The sequence below is a fragment of the Canis aureus genome, chromosome 28, assembly GCF_053574225.1.
Source record: "Canis aureus isolate CA01 chromosome 28, VMU_Caureus_v.1.0, whole genome shotgun sequence".
Classification (NCBI taxonomy): Eukaryota; Metazoa; Chordata; class Mammalia; order Carnivora; family Canidae; genus Canis; species Canis aureus.
This window is the reverse complement of record NC_135638.1, coordinates 26,675,600-26,702,330: the sequence shown is the minus strand read 5'-3', so window position 1 is coordinate 26,702,330 and position 26,731 is coordinate 26,675,600. Positions and strand designations below refer to the sequence as shown.

General features: G+C 36.4%; 1 protein-coding gene across 26 annotated transcripts in view; it reads right to left on the bottom strand.

Annotated features, from left to right (window-relative positions):
- Window positions 1-26,731, bottom strand: part of LOC144300571 (uncharacterized) — a 227,658-nt gene that overhangs the window by 179,822 nt on the left and 21,105 nt on the right. The window contains exon 2 of one of the 26 annotated variants that reach the window (XM_077876794.1): window positions 17,284-17,416. The exons of the other annotated variants lie outside the window; for them this stretch is intronic. The gene's annotated coding sequence lies outside the window, so the exon portion shown is untranslated. The remainder of the gene's footprint in view (window positions 1-17,283; window positions 17,417-26,731) is intronic. 26 annotated transcript variants of the gene reach the window in all.

Sequence of the window (26,731 nt, the reverse complement as noted above, 5' to 3'; positions counted from 1 at the left end):
CTCCCAGCCAGGTGCAGAGGATCCAGGAGTGGACCCTGGAACCCTCAGGATGGCACAGCTACTAGATGAAAAGAACATGCACTCAAAAGGCTGCATGGAATAGAGCAGTCCTCTCCTAGGCCTTCATTTCATTGAAGAGAAATAGACCTTGACTGTGTTACACAACAACACAATCTTCAGGTATTAAGAGCAGTTAGCCTATCCTGTCAATTAAACTCCCTATCTTTTATTTCCTCATCTGTAAATATGAAAATAATAAAACCCACCTCAAAGAGTTGTTGTTAGGATTAAATGAGATAACAAATTACACTGCTGAACACTGTGTCTGGCACAGAGCAAGTCTATAGAAATGGTGGGTGACTTTATGTTACCATCATCATCATCACCATCATCATGATCTCTCTCTCTCTCTTTTATATTAGCTGAAAATTTTTCTATATCCCTTAAAACAGCTGAGGGTTCCAAAAATAATTTTTTTGGCAGTGCTCACTGGGCAGCATACTTCCAGAACCCAGGATCTGCAGTCTAAGAGCAGAGCTTATGGGATACTGATAACTTTTTTCATTGGCTTCAAATAGTTTTCATTGGATAAGGTTAGATTTTTTAATGCCTATCATTTACTGAATAATTAAAGTCATTATTTCCAGTTGCTTTTGGGCATGCCAATGTAGAAAATCCTCTTAGAGATACCATCTGATATAATTTATTTGCTATAAATCACATGTGAGAAAGAAACTCCTTACATACCATGTATGCTCCATAAGTGCTTGTTGGTTGACCAAGGGCCTGGGTGTTTTTGTTTTTTGGTTGTTTTTTGTTTGTTTGTTTTTTGTCTCCAGTTTCCTAATCACTTCCTAAAATTTTTGCTTACCAGCTGCTTTTTCCAGTGAAACACTATTTGTCACTTTGATTAGCATCAACAGAACACATCCACTTTTCCAACTGCAGTTTCTTTAACATCATGAGACATCACACTTGAATTTACAACAGCACAGATTATAGCACTGGTAAGCAGGTTTTAGATAATGCATACATATAAGCCAACTTCAAAAGCAAATTTGTCTATTGATCATCCAATACAACTTTATAAGTTTTACAACTAGTTCTTCCAGAGGAAATGTATCATTTAAAGTAGATTTTGAAAGAAAAAACATAAAAATCAAAGCTCCAAACAGAAACAAGCAGCTTCCTTACACACTTTCCAAAAATTTTCTAAAATCTTCCCAAATAAATAATATTACTTTGAATTTGAAATGTCTTCTCTTTGGCTCTTTGGCCAATATATCTAAGTGCACACTGGAGTCCTACACTTGAGTTGAAGCCACACAGAATGTCAAGAATTACAGTCTTGCTTTCCATTTAGCTATTTAAATCTATAGCTTAAGAAGCAATCATGCTTTGTTTTGTTATACCTTTTTCCAAAAGTGGATTAAGGTGGTTTACATGTACAAAAAATTATTTATGGTGAGATTAAACAAAAATACAAAGAAAATTAGGAGGCAAAGGGTAATAGGGCAAAAAAAATAATGGTAAACCCACTGGGGTTTAAAAAAAAAAAAGCAGCAAATGCTGTGAAATTCTAACCACTTTCTGATTAGCCACACATTTTCTTCTGAGCTTCCTGGCAGCTAATGCAAAAAAGAAAAAAAACATGATCAGTCACATAATTCACAAAGTTTATAACTATAATATTGTGAAAAATTCCCCAATCAATATCCTTGCACAAAATACAATAATTTCACAGGGGTATTTTTTCAACCTCCATCAATATAAAAAATATTAAAGACTCAGCAGTACAAATCTTTAAATAAAAGGTCATATTACTTCCCAATGTGTCTATGGAAACTTGGGCATTGACAAGATTATTAGTGGAGGTAGGTAGAACTGGATTAATAAAAGCTTTCTGCAGAATTTATTTTGAATGTTTCTTTGAAGATCAGAAAGGATTCAGGTTGGTAGATGTACAAACCAATGTTTCCAGACAAAGCATGATGGAAAATATATCAGTACCACTGATTCAAGAGGTGGGGATAACTAAAAAGTTTCTTTTAAGAAGAAAGCAGGACTTGACAGGAGAGTCTGGTTAAGGGACAGAGGGAAGGAAGAAGGGGATAGAAGGCACATGCTCTTATTGGGATGGAAGGGGTGGCAGAAACATAATGAAAGGTCTTTAAGTACTCATATCTGTACTTGGTTTTTGATTCACTGGATAATAAAAGCAAAAAAGATTGACAAAGAATGTAATGTGAAAGCATGGTTGATGAACCATTCTAACTGAAACCCACAAATCACGGAATGAGTAAAATCAGGAATAAAAGACTCATGTGAGAAAGATCTCATGGTCCAGTTGACTTCGGCTCTATTATTGGGACCTCACTTTCCCATTAGTTTGTGAATTCAAGACAACAACTGAAGGTAGAAAGGAGGGAAAGGAAGAGGGAAGACTGCCTCTTATGTCTTATTCATCTGTATTCTCATTGTGCAATACAAGAAGGTCATGTAGCTGATACTCAGTTTTAGTTTGTTGTTAGAAAAAAGTACAACATCCAATTTGTTTATCTGACATAATTTATGGTAACTTAGATATTGTAAATGAGTGGATAGTAAAGGAAAAGGAGGCATCAAATATCACCTTAAATATTAGTAACAGAAAAAAGAATGGGAATAGTGTTTTGAACTAGGAAGCTTACTATTGAGCAGCTATAACTACAAAGCTCTTTGCCATATTATTTTGGGTGGCAGCAATTCAATCAAGAATGAGCATTCTTGGGGGATCCCTGGGTGGCGCAGCGGTTTAGCGCCTGCCTTTGGCCCAGGGCGCGATCCTGGAGACCCGGGATCAAATCCCACGTCGGGCTCCCGGTGCATGGAGCCTGCTTCTCCCTCTGCCTGTGTCTCTGCCTCTCTCTCTCTCTCTCTGTGACTATCATAAATAAATAAAAATTTAAAAAAAAAAAAAAGAATGAGCATTCTTGTGACAAAAAAAAATGGATATGTACTTCAGCAAAGAGAATAGAAAAGAATGATAGAGGAATACCTGGGTGGCTCATTCGGTTAAGTGTCTGAGTCTTGGTTTTGGCTGGGACCATGATCCCATGGGTGGTGGGAGCAAGCCCTAGGGTGGGGCACCCTCACACTCGGCAGGGAAATGCTTGAAGATTCTCTCTACCCTGCCTCTCCCCACACTTCTGCATGCCTTCATTCTCTCTCTCAAATAAATAAATAAATCTTAATTAAAAAAAAGAATAGATTAAAAAGCATGATGTCATCTACATACAGATAATAATCAAATTCCAGAGCTTTCTAAAAAGAGTAAATATAGAAAATAACAATAAAACTTAGTTAAATGGAAGGAATACTTGGTTGAGAATCAAAAGACCAGCAATTGGATCTTAGCTCTAATGCAAATGCTCTGTCCAACTCCTGATAAGTCATTTTACATCTGGGTCTGGGTTTTTCTCAACTATAAAATGGGGGTGAGGTGGATGAGCTCAGGGGCTTTCAAACTGTACTCTGCAGACCTCAGGAGTTCCGAAGGAAAACTGAAGCCAAAGTGGCCAGGGCTCGGGCCCCAAGCCTGAGTGGGTTATTAGCAAAATAGATTTGCCCTAACCTTTTAACTATAGCTATTAAAAAAGGCTCTAACGTGCAGACTCTAGAAAAAAAGAGACCTATTGCTTTCAAAAAGCTGGAAAACTGTAGACTACACAATCTCTGGTATCTCCTGTATCTGCCATAAATCATACTTGAACAAAAAGTGTAAGCTGGTACTGTTGCTTCCATTTTGCAAGGTGGAAATGAGCACAGAAAAATCAAAGGAAATTCTCATGACAAAAATTTCAAGACTAGCATCGAAATTAGTTGACTATCAAGCCAGATTTCATATTTCCATGAATCTGAAAACCTTTATGTTAGGAAACAATTCTATCAGGTGATCTGGTTATGTCACAATAAGCAGACAGGCACAGGATGTGGTCTCAATTAATAAAGTCATTTTACATAAAAAGCATACATAAGCATTTGCAGCAATATGTTTAGAGTCCAGGAGCTTTTTCCTCTGAGTTTGGCCTCCTCTGAACTGCTCCACCCCTTCTCAGTTTGGGATCCTGTTGCTATATGATTCTGCATCTTATAACCACAATTTGATGAACCACAGAAAAATACCACACACACAAAATGCTACTTGACACAGAAAACTCACAGTCCACAGTTTTGTCAGGCTAAGTTATATAAAATGTAGCTGTTGTGCAAAATTAACATTTGATGAATATGCTTGTCTTTTATCTTTATAAAATGTCAATTTAAGTGAGGTAGCACTACTGAGCCAAAATGAGCCATAATTTATATAAAGTGATACAAGCAAACCATGAAGGACAGTTCTGGTGTTTAAAGTAGGTAATACTTGTATCTGAATTTGCTTAAAAAGCTAGAGTTATCAAGACTGTGCACTTATATAAGGCACTTATTAACAGTGCCCAACCAATAAATGTTTAGTGTTATTTTTAAAAAATTAAAAACTTGGAAAAAAATTCTCTTATCTGAACTACCATTATTTGGGGTCTCTGCTACATGTAGATAAGCATCCTAATTAGAGCAATCTGATTACATTAACATGGATATGCAAGGAGGAAATATAACTTATTTCTCATACATGGTAGAGATAACATTTTTCAATGAAAACCAAAGAAAGAATTAGTAACAAACTCTACCAGCACTGGCATTAAATAAAAAATTAGCAATTTTTCTTCCTTCTTTCCCTTTATGAATAATTTAATCTAAAAGGAATTAGATTTGGGGGCATATGGGTGACTCCGTCGGTTAAGCATCTGACTCCTGATTTCAGCTCAGGTCATGATCTCAGGGTTGTGAGATTGAGCTCTGCAACAGGCTCCACACTGGGTCTGGAGCCTACTTAAGATTCTCTCTCCCTCTCCCTCTGCCTCTCCCCACTGCTCATGTATGCACTCAATCTCTCAATAAAATAAAATAAAATAATTTAAAAGACATTATATTGAAAAGAGTAAAGTAGGGGTGGAGCAGGGGGATATGGTGATTGGCAAGATTTATACACACAAGGGAGACTGGGAAAATATGTAAACATACAGAGGATAAAGGGAGCCAGGAAGAAAACTATAATAAATGCTATGTTGATGAAATCCAATTTTAAGTGTTGATGTAAACTCAAGACTTTCATTATAGATAAATACTTAGAGAAACAAGTCTAGTATCTGTGTGTATATATGTATACGTATATGTATATGTATATGTATATGTATATGTATATGTATACATACACACACACAAACTCCCTAGCTCTGAACTGAGAGGGTCTAACCACCTGAGACCTCAATAGTAATGAGCACATCTAGCACCCAGATCCTGATCACTACATACTATTTATTCTCTGCTAAAAGGAACCCAGGGCCCTGCAGAAATGACTGATTCCAGGGCTGAGGCAGGGAAAGTACAAGCTGAGCCTGCAGCATCTTGTTGTCTCAGATATTAAAGAAGTGTTTACAGAGTGATAGGCATACATCAAAAGGACATAGAAGCCAGTTTAAAGAGGCTCCCACAGCCCAATTTGGAACCGTATGAGTGTCAAAATAAATAATGATAGCAATAGATTATAAACCATTAAATGAGAATCCATGAGTCTATCCTGACATACATAATACATACATACTTACATACATAGATGAGAAAGCTTTTCCTTACAATGGGATGCCATCTGATGAACGTGAGGGGAATTATACAACCAGAAAATCATCATTTGGTAACCATGAGAGTAGTAATTAATTCACCCAAGAAATCAAAGAATGTTAAAAGTAGTGGGTGAAAGTTTGATGAGGAATGGAATATTTATGTAGTCTCAAAGTACTTTCCCACAAAATAATTATTATGAAGGAGATACAGAATAACTCTATGATGGGCCTGGCAGTATTTTAATCAAGGGATCAAGGTTATTACTGGCAATGAGACAAATAAAATTGTGTACTATCTGATAGAATACAATGAACACAGCATCAATTCTGTTACATTCCTTCTTTAAAAAGTGTAGTTTGAATCTAATCATGAACAATTATTAGACAAATACAAAATAATGGGCATCCTACAAAATAAGTAGCTAGGGCAGCCAGGTTGGCTCAGCGAATTAGCACCTGCCTTCAGCCCAGGGCATGATCCTGGAGACCTGGGATGGAGTCCCACATCAGGCTCCCTGCATGGAGCCTGCTTCTCCCTCTACCTGTGTCTCTGCCTCTCTCTCTCTCTCTCTCTCTCATGAATAAATAAAATATTTAAAAAAAATACGTAGCCTAAAATCTTTACAAGTGTCAAGATCACAAAACTCAAGAAAAGAATGAGGAACTGTTCCAGACTAAAAGAATCTATAAAGACATGACCATTAAGTGCAACATTCGATCCCGGATTGAATCCCTTCACTATAAAGGATGGCGGACTTGACTGGGTCTGTGAGTTTCAAGGCATGGGTGTCATTGTAGTACACATGACATTCAGGATTATGGAGCATCACGTCAGCAACTTGCTCTCAAATAGTTTGAGAAAAAAATTCTTTGTACTACTCTTGCAACTTTTCTGTTAAGTGTGAAATTATTTCAATTTTTTATTATAATCAGTAATTTATTACAGGAGCAGTAAACATTGTGTCTCTTTTTAAATTCTACTCATAAAGCTGTTGTGACAATCAAATGAATTAATACCCACAAAGCATTTATTGCACAATGCCTGGTACAGGGTAAGACCTTAAAAATACAGCTATATATAGTATAGTATAGCACAATATTAAATCACAAACACACACATTCCTCATCCCAATAGCAAGAGAGTCTGATCAGCAGAATCAAATGAAAGGACTCAATATGATGGTTGGAATTACTCCTGCTATGAAGCAAATGTTAGGACCAGATGACCTTGAAGCACCATTTGTACTTAATTATATCTGGTCCCATAGTGCTAATTACCATATTTCCTCAGCCCTTTCATAAGCATCCTCCTGATTAAAAATCATTTATTAGGCACAGTACAATGTATACCACATAACCAAAGCATTATAAAGGCTTGATTAAATATTGCATTTTTCCGGGCTCCTTTTGTACCCCTACCCACTCTGACTTCATAAATGAAGAACTTGATTTGAAGAGTCTCCTCCAAGGACACAAAGTGGGTTGATGGCAAAGACAAAAACAAGTATCTAGAGAGTCACTGACCTTGCTTCTCCTGCTGGCTCCAAATGACCAGCTGAACTTACCAAATTTAAGGCTAAGGCTCCAACTCAGCCAAGTGTTAATAATAGAAACCCTAGTTCCATTTGTCCCTTTTCAACTTCAACTTTGCACTCAGCTCCATATCCAAAAATACTGTCCCCTAGGGCTTAATGCAGCATGTCAAAATAACTTTGCAAGATTTACTCTGTACAGAAAGCAAAGTTCCTTTATTTTGAGAACCAGTATTGTGAAAAAAAAAAAAAAAAAAAAAAAAAAAAAAGAAAAGAAAAAAAGAAAAGAAAAATGGCGGAGGGGGGGAGAAAAATGCCACCGTTCAGACCTGGTATCTAATTCTGCTCACACTGCCTCATTCCTGGCGCGCACAGCTCACTTTGACATCAAGGGGCGCTCTGCCAGGAAAGAGCCACATGGACTGCCGAAGGGAATCAGAACCTGACCCTCTCATCTCCCATTCCTCCCCCTTCTCCAGGGCACCATTGCCAGCTTAAAAACAGTTAATTGCCTTTTCATACAAAGAGTTTGACAGCCACTCTCCCACAAACCGCACTAAAATCTTACCCCCTGTATGGTTTGTGAAAAAAAAAACTGTTTCCATTTTTAGGAGAGCATAAGACCTGGCCCATTTTATTTAGAAATTAATAATAATTCTGAGTGCTCTCTTTTCTCTGTTCTGGAAGAGCAGTGAACCAGCTCTGAAATGAAGAATTTACTACTGTGTGTGCCAGGACAAAAACAGATGGACCAAAAAAGTTTAGATGGATGAATCTGAAAAATTGGATGACCTTTATTATACCCCAAAAGTTATAAAAAAATTAGAAGAGCAAAACTTCCATTTGCCAGCAAGATTCTCTCCAATCTATAAATTCCATATTGTGGATTCAGACACCAGGAGTAAATGCTCATACCATTCTCTGGACAGCCAGACATCATCTCCCAGCCATCAATCTACCTCACTCTCTTTACATGAAAAGTGTAGAAAACTGTAAGAAGTTTTCTTCTCCTCACTTCAGTAAGAAGGAAGGTTGGGGGACTCAACTCATGTCACATGACATCTTGAAATTTCTGAGATTAGGCTAGGGCAAGGGGTGGGTACATTTCATTAGAACATAATCCAAATGAAACCAAGAACTGGTTCATTTCTCAGGTGGGCAACTAACTTCAGGCTGCTGACTATTCCCAGCTGAAGTTGCTCACCTCGCAGATTTATCCCTTGATCAGAACTGATGTAATAAATTACAAATGTGTAGAATGTAACTAGATCAGTGCAAATCCAGCTCCAAAACAAAATCCATTTAAGGCATCTGTTGTGTCAAACATGGGTCAGTAAAACATATTGTGTATATGTTTTGGGCATAGATATGTCATCCTAAAATTTACTGTTGTGAATTTACAATATTATTAAAAATTAAGAATGGTGAGGTAGAGACATCCAGGATTCACTCAAACCCAGCTCTGCTCTGCTTTTGAAATATGTGAAAATTACACTTCCCTACCACCACTGTACTTATATGGGGCTGTGCAAATAGTTCTAGCCAATGAGCTGTGGGAATGTATCATTTCTGAGCTAGAGTATTTAATTGCTAGAATGGCACTTTCATCTCTATACTTTCTCCATAGTAAATTTTGAAGCATCATAGTGATCAGTAGAATCATAAGATAAGTGTAAGGAAACTAAATGTAGAGCCTCTGCAACCCAGAAGCAATCTTTTTTTTATTCCGATTTAATCTACTGAGGTTTGGGGGATCTTTGTTACCCCTAACCAATGCCTGCGTTAAACATTTGGCCTATAATACATAGTCTCTAAATATCTAACTTAAATCTTATTTCTCAGTTTTACAGCACTTAGCAGAAATGGGGCACTGGGGAGTTAAGAGTTAGCTACAAAGCCAGATATGAAAAAGAAAAGAGGAGGCAATTCAAAGTTCAGGGAGAAAATGTGAGTCTTAAGGCAACTGGTGGAACGTGCCTGGCTGGCTCAGTCAGAAGAGTATGCAACTCATCTCAGAGTTATGAGTTTAAGCTCCATGTGGAGTATAGAGATTACTTAAACAAAAATTTTTTTTAAAATTCTGTGGTTAAAACACTTAGAAATCACAAAATAAAATAATAGAGATTATTAAACCAAGTACAACCAATGTGGTTAGGCATTAGGTTATTCTCTGAAATTCTAATAGCGTTTACTGCTGTTTTACATGGCTTACGTTGGCACTAAAGTACACGCAGGGACTATCTCACTCTGCCTTATCCTAAAAAGCACCACATGAACTGTGACCAAAAAGAAAAAAAAAAAAGCTCTCAAGTCTTTTAAATTAAAAATTCTTGGAATTCAACTAATCTTACAGATGTATTTTTTATTTATTTAATTTATTTATGTTTTCCAAAATAGCACCCAGACAAGAATCCTTAATAATTTCTTCAGACTTTATCTCCCTTCTGAAATACGTGACCCAAATACCAATCACCAGCCTCAACACCATTTAACTCATCCTCTCTCCTACTTTAAACAGATACCTTGCACATACGCAATAGTCATAGAATCATGATTTTTTTAATCTTAAAGGAGATTTGGAGACACTAATATTGTCCCCCGTCAAAAAAAGCTGGACAAAGAAATAATAGCCAATATTTTACAATAGTTTTTAAGCTATAGCTTTAGTCTGTTCTTACCCACCAGAAACTTCTATATCCTGAATAAAATAATGAAACATCAGAAAGGCTGCTGTATATTAATGTAAACATACAAGAAAAATATCATACTAATAATTAAATGAGAATACAAGCTGCCGATATCCCTCAGGTTTTTTTTTTTATTATTAATAGCAAGATGTTATCATTTGCTCGCATTCTTCAGCTTATTAGGAAACTTGGACTGTAATTTTGGATCCTGAGTCAAAAGTACTAATTAAATGATAAATGTCACTTTTTCTCCTAACTTACACAACTAGAATTTTGAATAACACATTCTTCTATTGTGCCAAACCAAGAGAGAAAATATTACTCTTTTGGTCTTTAGAGGATGAAAACGGACCCATATAAGTGATTAATTTGTAAATAAATGGGACTTTTTATATTTACTAGAATTCTACATTTTTGCTTTTTTTAGGCAAAGGCATTCATGATCCTCTAACTGCATCACAAACATGAATTATTCACTATTTTGATTAAATCCTAAATGGTTTTAAAATGATCAATATCCCATTTACAAATGAAGTTCAGAGGCAAATTTATGTGTACCAAGTTTGTCTACTATTTAAGACAATAAAAAAATCTGATCTGGACTACAAATCATTTTTTTCATTTTATAGTTGTATTACAACTATGGTGTTCAACATTCTAGTTCCCTCCTTTCTTTTCCCTACTTCCAAGAAAGAAAGAAAAAGAAAGAAAGAAAGAAAGAAGAAGAAAGAAAGAAAGAAAGAAAGAAAGAAAGAAAGAAAGAAAGAAAGAAAGAAAGAAAGAAAGAAAAGAAAGAAAGGAAGGTGCGAAGGGAGGGAGGGAGGGAAAATAGACAACAGATCCAGCCATCAAGTGTAACTTGATGTTTAACAAATCAAAATGTAACTAAGTAATACTTTCCTGGTTCATATCTTTATATCATTCATGTGTCCTTATACTATCCTCAAATTCTTGGTCCCTCTTAAAAGAACAAATAATATCCCATGCATTAACAAACCTCATCAACTTGCCATTAACTGGTATTTTCAGGTAATGGAATAACAATAATAACTAGCATTTATTGAGATGACTTTGTATGGGCACTGTTATAAAAGCCATAGACATATTAATTTATTGTACCATCAGAACACCTCTATGAAGTAGAGAAGGTAAACATTACCCTCAACTAACAAGTAACTACAGCACAGAGGTTACTTATCTTGCCCTGTGGCAATCTAGAACTCAGACCATGGCATTGATCATGGAGGCCCACTGTACTCCATACTTTCTCTCTTGTTAATCCAGTATTCTGCCTAACAAAGAACTATTTCATGCAATTCTTCAATAATTTTCTAAGTCACAATATAAAAATTACATAACAATAGAATTGTAACTAATTTCACTTTTCTTTAGTGATTCAGAAAACATATTAACATTTTGAAGAATTTCAGAATCAGCAACCATTAAATGGCATAATAAAGTCTACCTCAAGAGACTTCAGAGGATTGAGAAAACTTAGATGAAATGTGTCAGCAGAGCCTGACCAATAGTGTGTATTCAATAAATGGAAGTTATTTATTATTATATTAATTAGAGATTTGTAAGATTAACTTATAACAGTAGAAATTAGAATTTAAAAAAGAATACTTGGTTCTTCTTATAATGTTTCACAATACATTTATAACTCCCTTAAAAGAACAGATTCCCAAAAATTGAGTGAAAATTGAAATATTTATAAAATAAGTCATACTTTCCCATTTAAGGATATTTTCATTCAGAGATACTTTATTGTCTTCATGTTTAAATTTCAATTAACAGCGACTGCTAAATCTTCAACCTCACAGTTTTTTGGCCACCAGTCTGTCAAGGGATTTATAATCATTCAAATATGCAATTACTCTAGAGATCCAAATATTTATAGAGCCATAAATTATTTTGTAAAGTGCATAATCTTGACAATTTTGTACTTTCAATTTGTTATGTCTGAATTTTCTCATACTGGGAAAGAAGAAATGCTGAATAACACTCCACTCCATCTAGCACTCCTTTTCCCTTGCTACGAAAGGCAAGTCCTTGAGTTTATCAGACTGAGTGCAGATTACTGAGGCAGGATGAAGAAAATACAAAAGGAACATATTCCTTTTAATTTCTTTTTTAATAGAAATTGTATCTTCTTTGTTGAGATAGGACACTACAGAAATAAAGAATTTAGAGTCACTCTGAATATGAGTCTCATATCAACCTATTTCCCAGAAGAAAAAGAAAGAAAGAAAGAAAGAAAGAAAGAAAGAAAGAAAGAAAGAAAGAAAGAAAGAAAGAGGAAAGAAAAAAAAGAAAAAGAAAAGAAAAGAAAAGAAAGAAAAGAAAAGAGAAGAGAAGAAAAGAAGCAGGAACATAATGAATCCTAGCCTCAAGTCAACAAGAACAAACCAGAGCTGTAACTTCCTGAATTCATACCTCCCCTCTAGTACTCAGAGTGGACAATTTCATCCCTTAGATGGTCAGGCTTTGAGAAATATCTCACTATAGGCCTGGCTAGCCAAACACAGGGTGTATAGCTAATCAATGTTAAATAAATAATATGCTTAACACATCAAATTAGTAGTATTTTGTTTTTAATTTTTATTAAGGTACAGCAAAACACACAAGTTCAAAGTGTATAGCTCAATGCAGTTTTATATAATTCCATATGCAAGGAACCTCATCCAGATCAAGATATAGATCATTTGGCAGGAGGGACCAAAATGGAAGTACAGGAGGCCTCTGAACTTCCCTCCTCCAATGTACAGCTATATATGGAACAATTCTCTCTGAGACAAAAACCAGAAACTGAGTGACTTCTACACATTAACATCTGAAAGTAGGAAAGTCTGAAACATACTCTTACCATAAACCCCACCCCAGCACAGCACTACACAATCAGAAGCAAACCTTCCAACTGCCAGCTTCCCCTTAAAGGGTGAAGGGACACACCCCAAAAACAATTAGCTCTGAAAGCCAATGGGGCTTGCATCCACAAGTTCCATAAGACTGGAGCAAAAAAATGTAGCAGTTCTTAATTGGCATGTGAGTATTCCCCATGGCTATCCCCCCAGGGCAGAAGTAGCACATAAAACACTCCTCTCCCAGTCTTTCACTGGAAGGGATTTGACTATATACTTCAAAAGTTGTGGCTTGAGGATTCGACTTCTAATAGCATGCATTTAGGGGTGGACTGAGATCTTGGCTGGAGTCTGAAAAACTGGCAGACACTTCCCCTGCTTTCCTCCAGCTCACTCCAACAATAAAACCAAGTCATCAGTGTCTCCCTGGAAGGAGTTTATCCACATATTGAGTGTCTGAACTTTTATGGCTATCACCTAAAGGCTGAGACTCCAAATCATCTAGCTTTGATAGCCAGTGGGCTTGCATTCACAAGTCTCACATGACGATGGCAAACAAAAAGCCAGTTTTTAAACTGGCGTAGAAGCACCAACCCTGAGGCTATACACTCAGGTTCAGTACAGAGGGAGTAGGCAAAAATGCCTACCTCCCAGTTTTTCCATGGAAGGGGCTTAACTACTTTCCTAGCTGCTGCCTGAAGGTCCAGTTTTTAATCCGCCTGCAAATATCCCCTTTAGGATATTGATGGGTCTTAGCATATCCTCAACTACTGGGAGCAACTAAGAACAAAGACAGCAAGGTGAACAATCACAAAGGTTTGAAAGACAACCAGCCCAGGCAAGGTTGATTGATGAGGTTCATCTATACAAGACCAGTCTGACAAGACTAGGAGAAGTGGCTATTTTATCTAATGTGCATAAGCCAACACAGAGAGTCAAAGAAAATAAACAGGGGAATATGTTCCAAACAAAAGAATAAAATACATCTCCAGAAACTCATCTTGGTGAAACAGAGATACGTGATTTACCAGATAGAAATTTGAAATAACAGTATTAAAGATGCTAGGAGAGCAATATATGAACCAAATGAGAAATTCAACAAAGACGAAATATAAGAAATATAAAACAAAATAAAACAAAAAAACCCAGAGAGCTGTAAAATGGAATAATCAAACTGAAAATTTTAACAGAGGGGTTCAAAAGCCGAGTAAGTCAAGCAGAAGAAAGGATGAGTGAACTCAAAGACAGAACAGTGGAATTCATCCATTAATAGAGCAAAAATTGAGAAGAATTTTAATAAGTGAATATAGGGATCCCTGGGTGGCGCAGCGATTTAGTGCCTGCCTTTGGCCCAGGGTGCGATCCTGGAGACCCGGGATCGAATCCCACATCGGGCTCCCGGTGCATGGAGCCTGCTTCTCCCTCTGCCTATGTCTCTGCCTCTCTCTCTCTCTCTGTGTGTGTGTGTGTGACTATCATAAATAAATAAATAAATAATTTTTTTTTTTAAAAAGTGAAGATAGTTGAAGGGACTAATGGGATACTATCAAACAGATGAATATACACATTATAGAGGTCCCAGAAAGAAGAGAGAGAGAAAAGGGCAAAGAGCTTATTGAAAGAAATAATGGCTAAAAACTTCCTAACATGGAGAAAAAAAAACAGATATCCAGATTCAGGAAGCCCAAAGAGTACTACAAAAAGTAAATCTAAATAGACCCACACCAAGACACATTACAATCAAAGATGAAGGGAGAATCTTAAAAGTAGCAAGAGAAAAGCAACTTGTTACACACAAAGGGAACCCTAATAAGACAATCCACGTTTTTTTCAGCAGAAATCTTACAAGTAGAATGATATATTTAGTGCTGAAATTTTAAAAAATGAAAAACAAGAAGCTGCCAACCAAGATACTCTATTATACAATAGGGAAAGGACAGTCTCTTCAGTAAATGGTACTGGGAAAACTGAATAGCCACATGCCAAAGAATGAAACTAGATCCCTATGTTATATCATAAACAAAAATCAAAATGGATAAAAGCTTTGAAAGTAATATCTGAAACTGTCAAAATCGTATAGGAAAGCATAAGGGGTATGCTCCTTGACATTAGTCTTAACAATTTTTTTGTATTTGACACCAAAAGCAACAAAATAAAAACTAAAGTAGGACTACATCAAACTAAAAAGCTTATGCACAACAAAATAAACCATCAACAAAAAAAAGCAACCTATGAAAAGGGATAAAATATCTGCAAACTACATATCCAATAAGGGATTGATATCCAAAATATACCAGTAATTCATGTAACTCAATAGCAAAAAATAAAAAATAGAAATAAAATAGCCAAGTTTAAAAATGAGCAAAGGACCTGAATAGACATTTTTCCAAAGACAACATATTGATGACCAACAGGTAAATTAAAAGCTGAATACCACCAATCATCAGGGAAATGCAAATCAAAACCACAATGAGATATCACCTCCAACTTACTCAGATATCTACTATCAAAAAGACAAAAGATAACAAATACTGGCAAGGATGTGGAGAAAAAAGAACACTTATACATTGTTGATAGGAATGTAAACTGGTATAGCCACTATGGAAAGCAGTATTGAATTACCTCAAGAAATTAAAAATAGAACTAATGTATGATCCAGCAACTCCATGTCTGGGAATATACCCAAAGGAAACAAAACTGTCTCAAAGATGCATTATTTACACTGAGGCATTATTTCACTGAAGCATTATTTACAATAACGAAGGTATGGAAATACCCTAAGTACTTGCAGACATATGAATGGATAAGGAAAATGTGATATATATATATCTCCTCACAATGGATTATTATTCAGTCTTAAAAAATAAGGCTAAAGCCTACCAGTTGCAATGTGGATGAATCTAGAGGGCATTATGCTAAGTGAAGTAATCCAGATAAAGAAAAACAAATACTGCATGGTATCATTTATATGTGAAACCTTAAAAAAAAAAGAAAGTCAAACTCAAAGAAACAGAAAGGAAAATGTGGTTATCAGGGGTTGGGAGTGAGGGAAATAGAGGTTGGTAAGAGAGTTCAGTTATAAAATGAGTAAGATCTGAGGATCTAATGTATAACATAATGACTATAGTTGATAATTTTGTATTATTTAATTGAAATTTTCTAAGAGGGTAGAACTTAAGTGTTCTCACTAAAAAAATAAATAAATAAAAACAAATGTCAATATGTGAGCTCAGAGATATACTAATTAATTCAATGGTGGGAATCCTTTCACAATGAACATGTATATCAAAGTATCACATTGTACACTTAAAATATATAAAATTTTTGTCAATTATACCTCAGTAAAGCTGAAAACAGGTACAGAGCATTTCCTACATCCCAATATTTTTAGTTATTTTAAAATCTTGTCCTAATTTGCTGGATAGCAGAAATGATATTCTTATGCTCGACAGTGAGTTGGAGATTCTACGAGAAAGGTGGAGTGATTTAAAGATGGTGAAGTCATGGGGTTGAAAGCACAGATTTGGAAATCAGAGAGACCTGCCACTTGTTATATCTGACATCTGGCAAAGCATACCTTCCTAGCTGACAGTCCCTTCACTTGTATTATAAGAATTATATTTATTGGTGCATCTTTTGGGGATTAAATGAGTTAAGGCATGTAAAGACCCAGAAGGTCCTGGAAAGCACATAATAGGTAAAAATTCAATAAATGGCAGGTATCAATATTAAGAATTAATCATTCTAATATTCAGTTGATGTACAGTCTGGGCCAAAACATCTTCCTTCTTTCTGACTGCTACACTTTCATGAGATAATGCCCTCAGGGGTAGAGCAACAATATTTTATTCCTACCATTTTGATTTAGCTGTTGAAGGAAGATGTATTTCATTTGAACTGTATCAGTATCAAATCCTATTTTAAAAGCAATTGTTAAAAAATCTGAGAATAAACTTATACTGTCTTTGATCAAATAAGCTACTATAATCAGAATGAATGTTCTACAATGATCAAGCTATTTATTTTTGAAAGCTTCCAATTTTTTGAAGCCTAAAATGGTTTAGTTCTGTCCACCAAGCAATTAATATGTTCTACTAAACAAATCAGAGCTGGAGAACCAAATTAACACCTTTCAAGAGTGATATATCAGTGCCGGCTTCTACAGAATGTTTTATGACCCTTCCACCTAATTTAATGGATAAATTCTGAGCATCAGAGTGTCCCAGTATGGCTTGAAATCTTTCAGAGGCAAGAAAATATACATTCATTTTCGTGTAACTTAGTAGAAAAATTAAAATCTTCTGCCATATATGAAATTCTACTTTTAAATATATTAACCCCAAAACTAAACTCAATTTCCATTCATTAACTCAGACTTAATTCAGTTAGAAAAGATATTTTGTGTAAATGAGTAAGACCTGAGACAAATGCACACCAGATCCCTTTCCAGTTTCATATGACTGACAGATCATGTCCCAGGATTATACTTAGATGTAATTACCTCACTCTGGTCTTCAATTTGAAGCTACTGATCAGCATTTCTGCCCACTCGGCTGAACAGCACACCACAGCCCGAAAACCTCAGCCACATTCCAACTAGAACAAATCATGCGGACTTACTATATTGCTTTTATCTGTGAGATAAGAGAAAATATATATAATGGTCTTTGCCCCAGTTCCTGATACAGAGCTGTTTAAACCCTTGTCATTTTCTAAGTGATAAGAGCACAAGGAGCATCTGTTGTTCTAAAGAGGCAATTCTGCATGAGTTCCACATGGAGGCTGGTCACCAGGAATATCAAGCCATGATTAGAGGTTTAGAATTTTCAGCCCCTTCTCATCCCCACTTCTCTGGAGAGGTGAGAGGAGCTGGAGATGGAATTTATAATTGATCATGCTGACACGATGAAATCTCTGTAAAATCCTAAAAGTAAGGGGTTCAGAGAACATCCAGGTTGGTGAACACATCCACATTCTGGGAGGGCGACACACTTCAACTCTGCATGGACCAAAGCTTCCATGCTCAGGACCCTCCTAGATCTCGCATTATGTATCTCTTCATCTGGCTATTCATCTGAATACTTTAATAAATGGTAATGTAAATAAATATTTCCCTGAGTTCTGTGAGCTAATATATTCTAGCAAATAATGGAATCCAAGGGGGAGGAGGTCATGGAAACTTATGATTCATAGCCATGTCAGAAGAAAGTTGTGGATAACCTGGGAACCTACCACTTGTACATGGCATCTGAAGTGGGAAGCAGTCTCATGGGACTGAGCCCTTAATCTGTGGGATCTGACACCATCTTCAGAATAGAGAATAAATTGAGTTAAATTGCTAAATTCTAGGGGCACCTGGGTGGCTCAGTCAGTTGGCTCCAACTCTTGATCTCAGCACAGGTCTTGATATCAGTCATGAAAGGTAGACATGGAGTCTACTTTTTTAAAAAAAATTGCTAAATTCTTTTTGGTGTTATAAAATTGCCTGGTGTGGGGGGAAAAATACATTTCGTAACCAGACTCATCAGAAGTGAAGTGTTCCAAGTGAAAGTAAAGGAGAAAGACACAGGAGGAGAACTGTAGGTTTTTGTTTGAACTCACCTTCAATCCCTACCCTCTAAGCATTTGAAGTTTTCTGAAAGGAATGGGCAAGTAAAATTGCCTTTTTGTCTCCCAAAACTATCTCCAATATTCATTTTAACCTGACTTTAGGGACTAAAGTAAAATACAATGAGCCTACCAGTCGAACACAATGAGCCAATAGCAATGATATATACTGGAAGTAAATATTAATAGTACAGCTAGACAGTGGGAAGATCCTAAACAGCCCCAGGAACAATGAGATCATTCAATGGCACTTCTTTCTCTTGACACAGAGAAGTTTCAAGTGGTGTCATTCCCTTCTCCAGCCTTTCCTCTTGTATATTTGTATCTTGTATATTACCTGGGTAAAGAAACAGAGGGCACTTCTGAACTTTTTCTTTAATAGGACTTAGGGAGTGCTTTTGTCTTAAAAAGAAAAGGGGAAAAAAGAAAGGGAGAAAAGGAGGAATAAAAATAATGACATTAACAATGATGACAATGATGATGACGATGACGACGATGACAATAATGATTGCACCAAGACCAGGACATTGGCAGCAGGAGCCAAGTTTAGCTGCTGATTCTTCTGATCTGAGCAGAGGCTAAGAACTTATCATGTAAAGAAATGAGAAGCCAATGCAGTAATTCATCAGAAAGATGCCAAAGTCATGACTGGAAGGTAGGAAGCAAAGAGGAGGATCAGGCTAGTGCTGGGGACCTGGAACAAGATTCTAGAAGACTGGATTAGGGAATATGACAAAGAAGAATGATAAGCTAGGTGATAAACATGAGATTGCCAAGATAACTTCTGACAATTACCAAGGGCTGAGCTTGACTGAAGAAGTCAGGAGAGCCATTAGGTTGAGGAACATCCGAGACATAGTCCTTATAAAGTAGTTACATCCAGAGTAGCAACCTAAATCAGAATCCCTTTATAACTGGATGACGTAGAAACTTCCCTTCTGTCATCCAGGACAACATTCTAGGGATGGATGAGCTAAAGCAGAAGAGTCTAAATTGATAGACTATAAGCAGCTTCAATTAAGGTAAAACATACACAGGAGGCACCTGGGTGGCTCAGCCGGTTAAGTGTCTCCCTTTGGTTCAGGACATGATCTCAGGATCCTGGGACCAAGCCCTGCATCGGGCTCTCCACTCAGCAAGGGGTCTGCTTCTTCCTCTCCCTCTGCTCCTGTCCCCTACTCTCTCAAATAAATAAATAAAATCTTAAAAAAAAAAAAAAAGGAAAACACACACACAAACCATAAAATAGCTTGTGATAGCCAGGAAAGTAAACTCATCCCAGGAGATCTCTTAGAGTTCTAGAAACCTAGTGCTCTATGATAACAGTTTAAATACTCTTAGAAGGCACAACATATTTTAATATAACTCTGATGTTCAAATCACTTTCTTTGTGCTTACATTCTGTCTACAAATCAGATTTTAAAAATCAGCAAAAACAAGAGCCTCACTCTGACAGACTCAGAATTCATTAATTTTAAATGCATTACATTGCATTTGGGCTTGAGGAAGTCCTGGCATATAATGAATCAATGTAATAAACAGTATGATCTAGTAATATTATAGTATTAACATTGTCACAGAGAAAATAAGGTAACAAGAGGTAAAATGATGGCACTCCCATTAATAAGTAGGAAGACAAATACTAAAAGGAAGAAAAGTGTTCTCCTACACTGAGATCTATTATTAATTGAACACTTCCATGGTAATTTATATTATTTTATTTATTCATCACTACCACCCAATGAAGAATACATCATCTTGTGTTTACAAAGAAGAAAACTGAGGCCTTGAAGTGTTAAGTAGCTTGTTTGTGATTACTCAGGTAGTGAGGGGAAGAACTGGAACATGAAGACTCATCTGCCTCAAAAGCCTGTCTCCTTCACCTGTCTTATGGTTGTCCTAGCAGTTACCAGGCTAAATTAAATCTGAAATTGGCATTCCAATGAACTATATTGATGAAAACTTAAATATCTTTTTCTATAAAAGAAAACAAATACAAAATACAAGCATGAAAATATTTTTACCTAGAACCCAATATATACTCAAAAACCAAGTATTTTTAAGTTACACCAGGCCCCTATAAAAAGGTCAATAAAAACTTTTATTCCTTTTGTAAACAAAACAGAAATCATAGAAATGGAGAGTAAGATATAACATGAAATGTTGCCCACCTCTGGAATACTTGCACAACCAGTGCTCATAATAAAATTGAATGTGATCAATTGAATATGTGGGAAACAAGGACAGATCTATGATTCTATTTTCAATCATGTTAAATTAGGTATTTGTACATATTTGTAAATATTGGGTATTGCACATACACATATATATTCTTAATTTTTTCTACAGAACTTATCCAGCCTATAGCTCCATAAACATATTCATAAATATATTTATAATTAAATTGTTCACCCTGCCACTACTCATAAAACATTTTTGGGATTTCATTTCTTTAAACTAAACTGCTTCATTAATTTATCCTTTCCTCTTTCCTTTACCTCTGTATCACATATTTACTTTAGCTATATGGACAGTTTGACAACAACCATAGAATGAATATGAGAAAACCACACAGTATTATGACCAAGCCCTCCCTTAAAACAAACCCCTAAGAAGAGACAAAATGCATATGAGATAGAGAGAAGGTCCTAAAGGAGCCAGTCAATTGCCTTTGCAGACACACCAAATCTCATAACTAAAGTCACCTTAAAACCATTCATTCGGTGACTTTACTGAGAGACCACATGTACTCAGCACTAGGCTGGATTCCAAGGACCTGTGCCCACCTACCAGAAGACCAGAGGCTGGTCAGAAGAGAAATATATAAACCAAAAATTACAGAACCATTCTAATTTGATCAGGGCTCTAATGCATAAGATAAAACGGTTATGGAAGGTTATTCATCCTTAAATACTAAGGATAGACTTATTCTGATGTATTAACATGTACTACCCATAAATATTTGCTGACAAAGTACAAATTACAAGACGTTATATTGAGATCTCACAAAAACTATTTTTAATTTCACTTAATCCATAGCACCTAACCAAGATAATTTTTTCCCATATTGAACCTTTACTGAACTTTATTTAACAAGTCCTCATCAGCTCCAAGCTGCAGACCAGACCACTGCCATTCCTGTGTCTTTTAATTTTTTATCCTTGTTTTTCCAACTTTAAGTTTCCAAACCCACATAGACTTTGTCATCTACCTTCTAGCTTGGGGTGAAGGTCATCACCTGGTCATTTATATTGCTGTGTTCTCAATGTAATAGAGACATATGGCTAATGTGTCCCTAATTGTGTTATTTTGTTGTGCTCTGCTGCTACCACACATCTCCTGAATTTTCTTCAGCCAATCATTGTCAAGTGTATTTAATTTCTTCTATTTCATGTTAGCACATTGCCAATATCCTCATCCTCATAGAGCCAATATTCTGCTGGGGAAATACTGGATATTTAACTTTCATTGATAGAGTCACTCTGTAATACTTTCTTGAAAGTAAAACTATTATTTTCTGGAAGGCCTACATGGCCATTGTAAGAGCTGGTTTCTTTTAATATTTCAGTGTATGTCCATTTTCTTTATTCAGTATGTCACTGTTCCCATGTCCCACTTAATTATGTGATAATGTAGAGAGTGTCACAGCAGTCTGAGAAAATAGGCTGAATTACTCTAGATGTCAACAACAAATGGCAGAGCCCACAGACTGCCATTTACTTACCCACCAATCAATAAAAATACAACTGAGATCTTAATAGAAAGATCTGAAGGCATATGTGAAACATACAAAATCTCTACTCTTACAAGATGAAATATTTTTCCCTTAAATGTACCATATTTACATAGTTTCAATATTTTCTTGTTACTCCTCAAAAAATGGTATAAGAATCATTTAGAATATCCTTAGTCTACCATACAATTGAAATACTTCATATAGAGATCAGAAAATAGGGATGTCTGGGTGGCTCAGTGGTTGAGCATCTGCCTTTGGCTCAGGGTGTGATCCTGGAGTCGGGATCGAGTCTCACATTGGGCTCTCTACAGGGATCCTGCTTCTCCCTCTGCCTATGTCTCCGTCTCTCATGAAGAAAGAGAGAGAGAGAGAGAGAGAGAGAGAGAGAGAGAGAGAGAAAGAAAGAAAGAAAGAAAGAAAGAAAGAAAGAAAGAAAGAAAGAAAGAAAGAAAAAAGAAAAGAAAAAGAAAGAAAGAAAGAAAGAAAGAAAGAAAGAGAAAGAAAGAAAGAAAGAAAGAAAGAAAGAAAGAAAGAAAAAAGAAAAGAAAAAGAAAGAAAGAAAGAAAGAAAGAAAGAAAGAAAGAAAGAAAGAAAGAGAAAGAAAGAAAGAAAGAAAGAAAGAAAGAAAGAAAGAAAGAAAGAAAGAAATCTTTTTTTAAAAGGAAATCAGAAAATAATTATACTTAGTGTACAGGATGCTCTTCTGATTTTCTACATTACAGTTTCTTTGGGTCTTTTTTTTTTTCTTGCCATAGAAATTGAGCAGGTTACTTCCTACCTCCAGGATAGAATTTAAATTTCTTTTTATTCTTTTAATTTTTTTAATATATTGTTTCCACAAGTTTCAAGAATTGGTTTCAAGATGGAATTTACAATTTGCATATTTTAGATTAAATTACAGGTACATTTTTTAGTACATATCTTAAAGTACCAAAGTGAAACATTTTTTTAAAAACTCAATATAACAACTTAGTCTACAATCATATTTTTCATAATTTTAGTTACTTAGAAAAAAATATTAACTTGTTTTTGAAACAACACATTTTATCATGAAATTTGCAGCACTTAGATACCATATTTCTCCACAAAGATTTTTCAAAAGTATGTAGGCACCAAATTTCTCCACAAAGATTTTAAAGAGGGTATTAGAAGTGGACTTAGGATGCTGGGTGGCAGCTGGTCTGACATGACAGGCATGAATAAATGTGCCAACAAAGCCCTTATGGTTTATTGGGTAATTATGAGAAGTGGCATTTGTGCCAGCCAATCAGATTCCTGGGCAGCTACTTCTAAACCCACTTACTCTTAAAGTAGATCATTAAAAATGCACTTCGGTGGAGAAGCTTTTCTCCTACTCGACATAAACAGTCTATTTACAAAGTTAGTCATTTGGTCAAAATGCAGCACATCAGTGATGGTACAGTGAACAACCACCTCTATATTACACAAACATCTTCCATTAAAGGCATTTCAGAGTGAAGCTTTCAAACATGAGAGGAATGAATGGGCCTGCAATGGGCATGTACCCATCTCTTCCCATCCATAAAACCACATATTGACACACAAAAGCGAGTTCATTCCATTTGTTTGCAGGTTTCTAAAATGTAACTCTAGAGCTTATGTATACGGTGCAAATTGAATCACATTTTTTAAATGCCAAACAAAGGGCAAATGTTTTTTATTGGAAAAGACAAATCTTAATTCCTCAAAGCTGGCTAAATCCTGCCAAACCACTGAACAAAAAGGTGATAAATAAACAGCTTTAAAAAAAATCACTCCAGAAGATCAGAACTTTTTCTTAATGATGTGGGGGTGACTATTCTTAAGTATATAATCTCCCATTGCCCCAAAACTTCAAAAATCAAGTTAGTTCCAAATACTGTCATGGGTGGGGGGTGGGAGCCTGTCAGATGTTGGAGTATTATCAAGAAAACTATGAAGGAATTAGCCTAGGTCTGAGAAACTGTGTTGTTTTGTTTGTTTGTTTGTTTGTTTTTTAAGATTTTACTCATTTATTCTTGAGAGAGAGAGAGGTAGAGACACAGGCAGAGGGAGAAGCAGGCTCCATGCAGGGAGCCTGATGTGGGACTTGATCCCGGGATCCCCACGCCCTGGGCGGAAGGCAGGCATCAAACCGCTGAGCCACCCAGGGATCCCTGAGAAATTGTTTTAAACTACTACTGGATTGACATGAATATGGTTTGTTTGTTTGTTTGTTTTTAAGATTTATTTATTTAATCATGATAGACAGGGGGGGGGGGGGGCAGAGACACAGGCAGAGGGAGAAGCAGGCTCCATGCCAGGAGCCCGAGGCGGAACTCGATTCCAGGACTCCAGGATCGCGCCCTGGGCCAAAGGCAGGCGCCAAACTGCTGAGCCACCCAGGGATCCCTATGGTTTGTTTTCTAATATGACATTCACTTCCATTCCCAGAAGGATATTGTTATCTAATCCTGGAAGTTATGCTTCTTAACAAAAAGTTTAGGCTTCAGAAGAGGTATAAATGTTAAAGTTTAGAAAGCTCTGCCAATGAATTCTATTTTACTAACAATGAGGGGCAATGCTCAAAATATTTATAACTGGTTGGCATAGGCACCAATCAATCAGAATGAATTCCTGGATGCCACTGCACTGAAGTAGGGTTTGAAATTTCCCTTAATGGGGAGTTCCAAGGAATGATTCCAGAGGAGGGGCCAAAGAAGCCAAAGCATGTGAGGAGTATCCAGGGTCTCAAGAAAGGGCTATTTCCTGACCAGTTCAGATATATTTCAATATTTTAACAACTAGTGTTAGATCTTCCTGTGTATACTGACTCACAGGAGCCTTGCTCCTATCTATAAGGAACATCTATCATACTAAGCTAGACCTGAAGAAGAAGCATTTCAAAAAGAGACTGGTGACTTACACTGAAAATGTAGAGACTGAACAAATGCACCTGAGGTCTTCCCATCAGAACACAGTGGAAAGGAAGTAAAATAAGGGAGATGAGTCCAGGGATAACTATAACCTATCACAGCAACTAAGGGGGTTAGCAGTGTGGACATTAAGGAAAGGGAAGCAATATTGACTAGAAGGGAGATGTCAAACAAAAAAGGGATTAAGGAGGTAAAAAGTGGCCTTTTCTTTGGCTGACAAGAATGACAAGTGTGTAGGCCACCAGGAGCAATGAGGTAGGCACTGGTTTCCATCAGCATCCTAAATCCAATTTGAAATCATCATTCCATCTTCAAAGCAATAGATGAAAAAGTTTACACTGAAGACAAAGCACCTGAAGTTGAATCACATCATCAACCTGGGGCTGATGAGACACTGAATGGATTTTCTATTACATTTCTACAGACTGAACATCTGTCTTAGAGTGAGCTTATTCAGCCTCAGCCAAAAGCTTTCATATTCAGCATACTCATCATCATCTGAGGGCACTGAACTGAAAGATACTATGAGGAGACAAGACAGACCATTGGGAAATCATTTTAACTCATGAAAGCTTATTCTGAACAAGAAAAAACACCCAAATGAAGCAGCATGAGAAAGAACCTATGGCCTAGCAACCAGGTTCTTTTAAAAAATTAGTCCTCATGCTGTTGCTCTGAGAAAAGTGACCTTCCCCTTTCTGAAGAGGCACCAGGTACCAGTGAGTGCCTGACTTAATAAAAGAATAAAATACTCTATCACTGAGGCAGAGGAAAATTCATATGCTTCTATTATCACACAATAGGCATCAATAGTGTTGACCAAAAGAATAAAGGGATAAAAAAGAAAGATTCACAAAAATGAAGATAATTTTTTAAAACATTAAGAGGATTAATATGTGAAGCTCAATTCATCATCATTCTAAAGATAGCAAGTTAGGATGTAAAAATCTCTTCTCTAAAAACACTGATGAGGATAAAATTTGGAGGTAATATAACAGGCAGAGATTAAATATCAGCTACCACCAACCTTCCTTCAAGAAACTTTAGGGATCATAGGATCCTGGAACTCAACTGAATGAATTTAGAAAACCATGTCAACATACCATGGTATATATCTGAGGTCTCTTCCATTTCAATGAGCTGGCTTTTCTTTAGACTCTTCTACAAGGAAGCAACAATTGGAGATACTTAACTTTTCAAAGCTTCCTCTCAACCTCAATACAAGTAAGCAAATTAAATCCTATGTCTTACTTCTCCCACAGAGATATTAAAAAGAATACCTATACATTAAAGAAATAACACTTTGGAGCAAGCATAAGTTAAGGCTGTGCCTTCTTTCTCTGGGGAAAACTGATACTCAAGCTCCCAGATCCTAAGTTCTGAATTGTTTTGCAAATGGTACGGGTGTGGAGGAAAATCCACTGGGGTTTCTCACCTGCCCTTAAATCTCTGCTTCCAGCCACTTGATCACAATTGGTCTCCTTGAGATGCTGACAGGCATCTCTCAAAAGCAGCAGCACAGTACATTTCACAGAAAGCCTCTCCCTGAAAGGCAGCGCTCCTTTGGAATGGTACCACATTGGCCAGAAACCCTTATTTCCTGCAGTGCAGCATCCATCCAAGAAATAGTCTCTCCAGGACCAATATTGCCAAGAATAATACAGACAAACATGTTGGCATTCACAAACTTT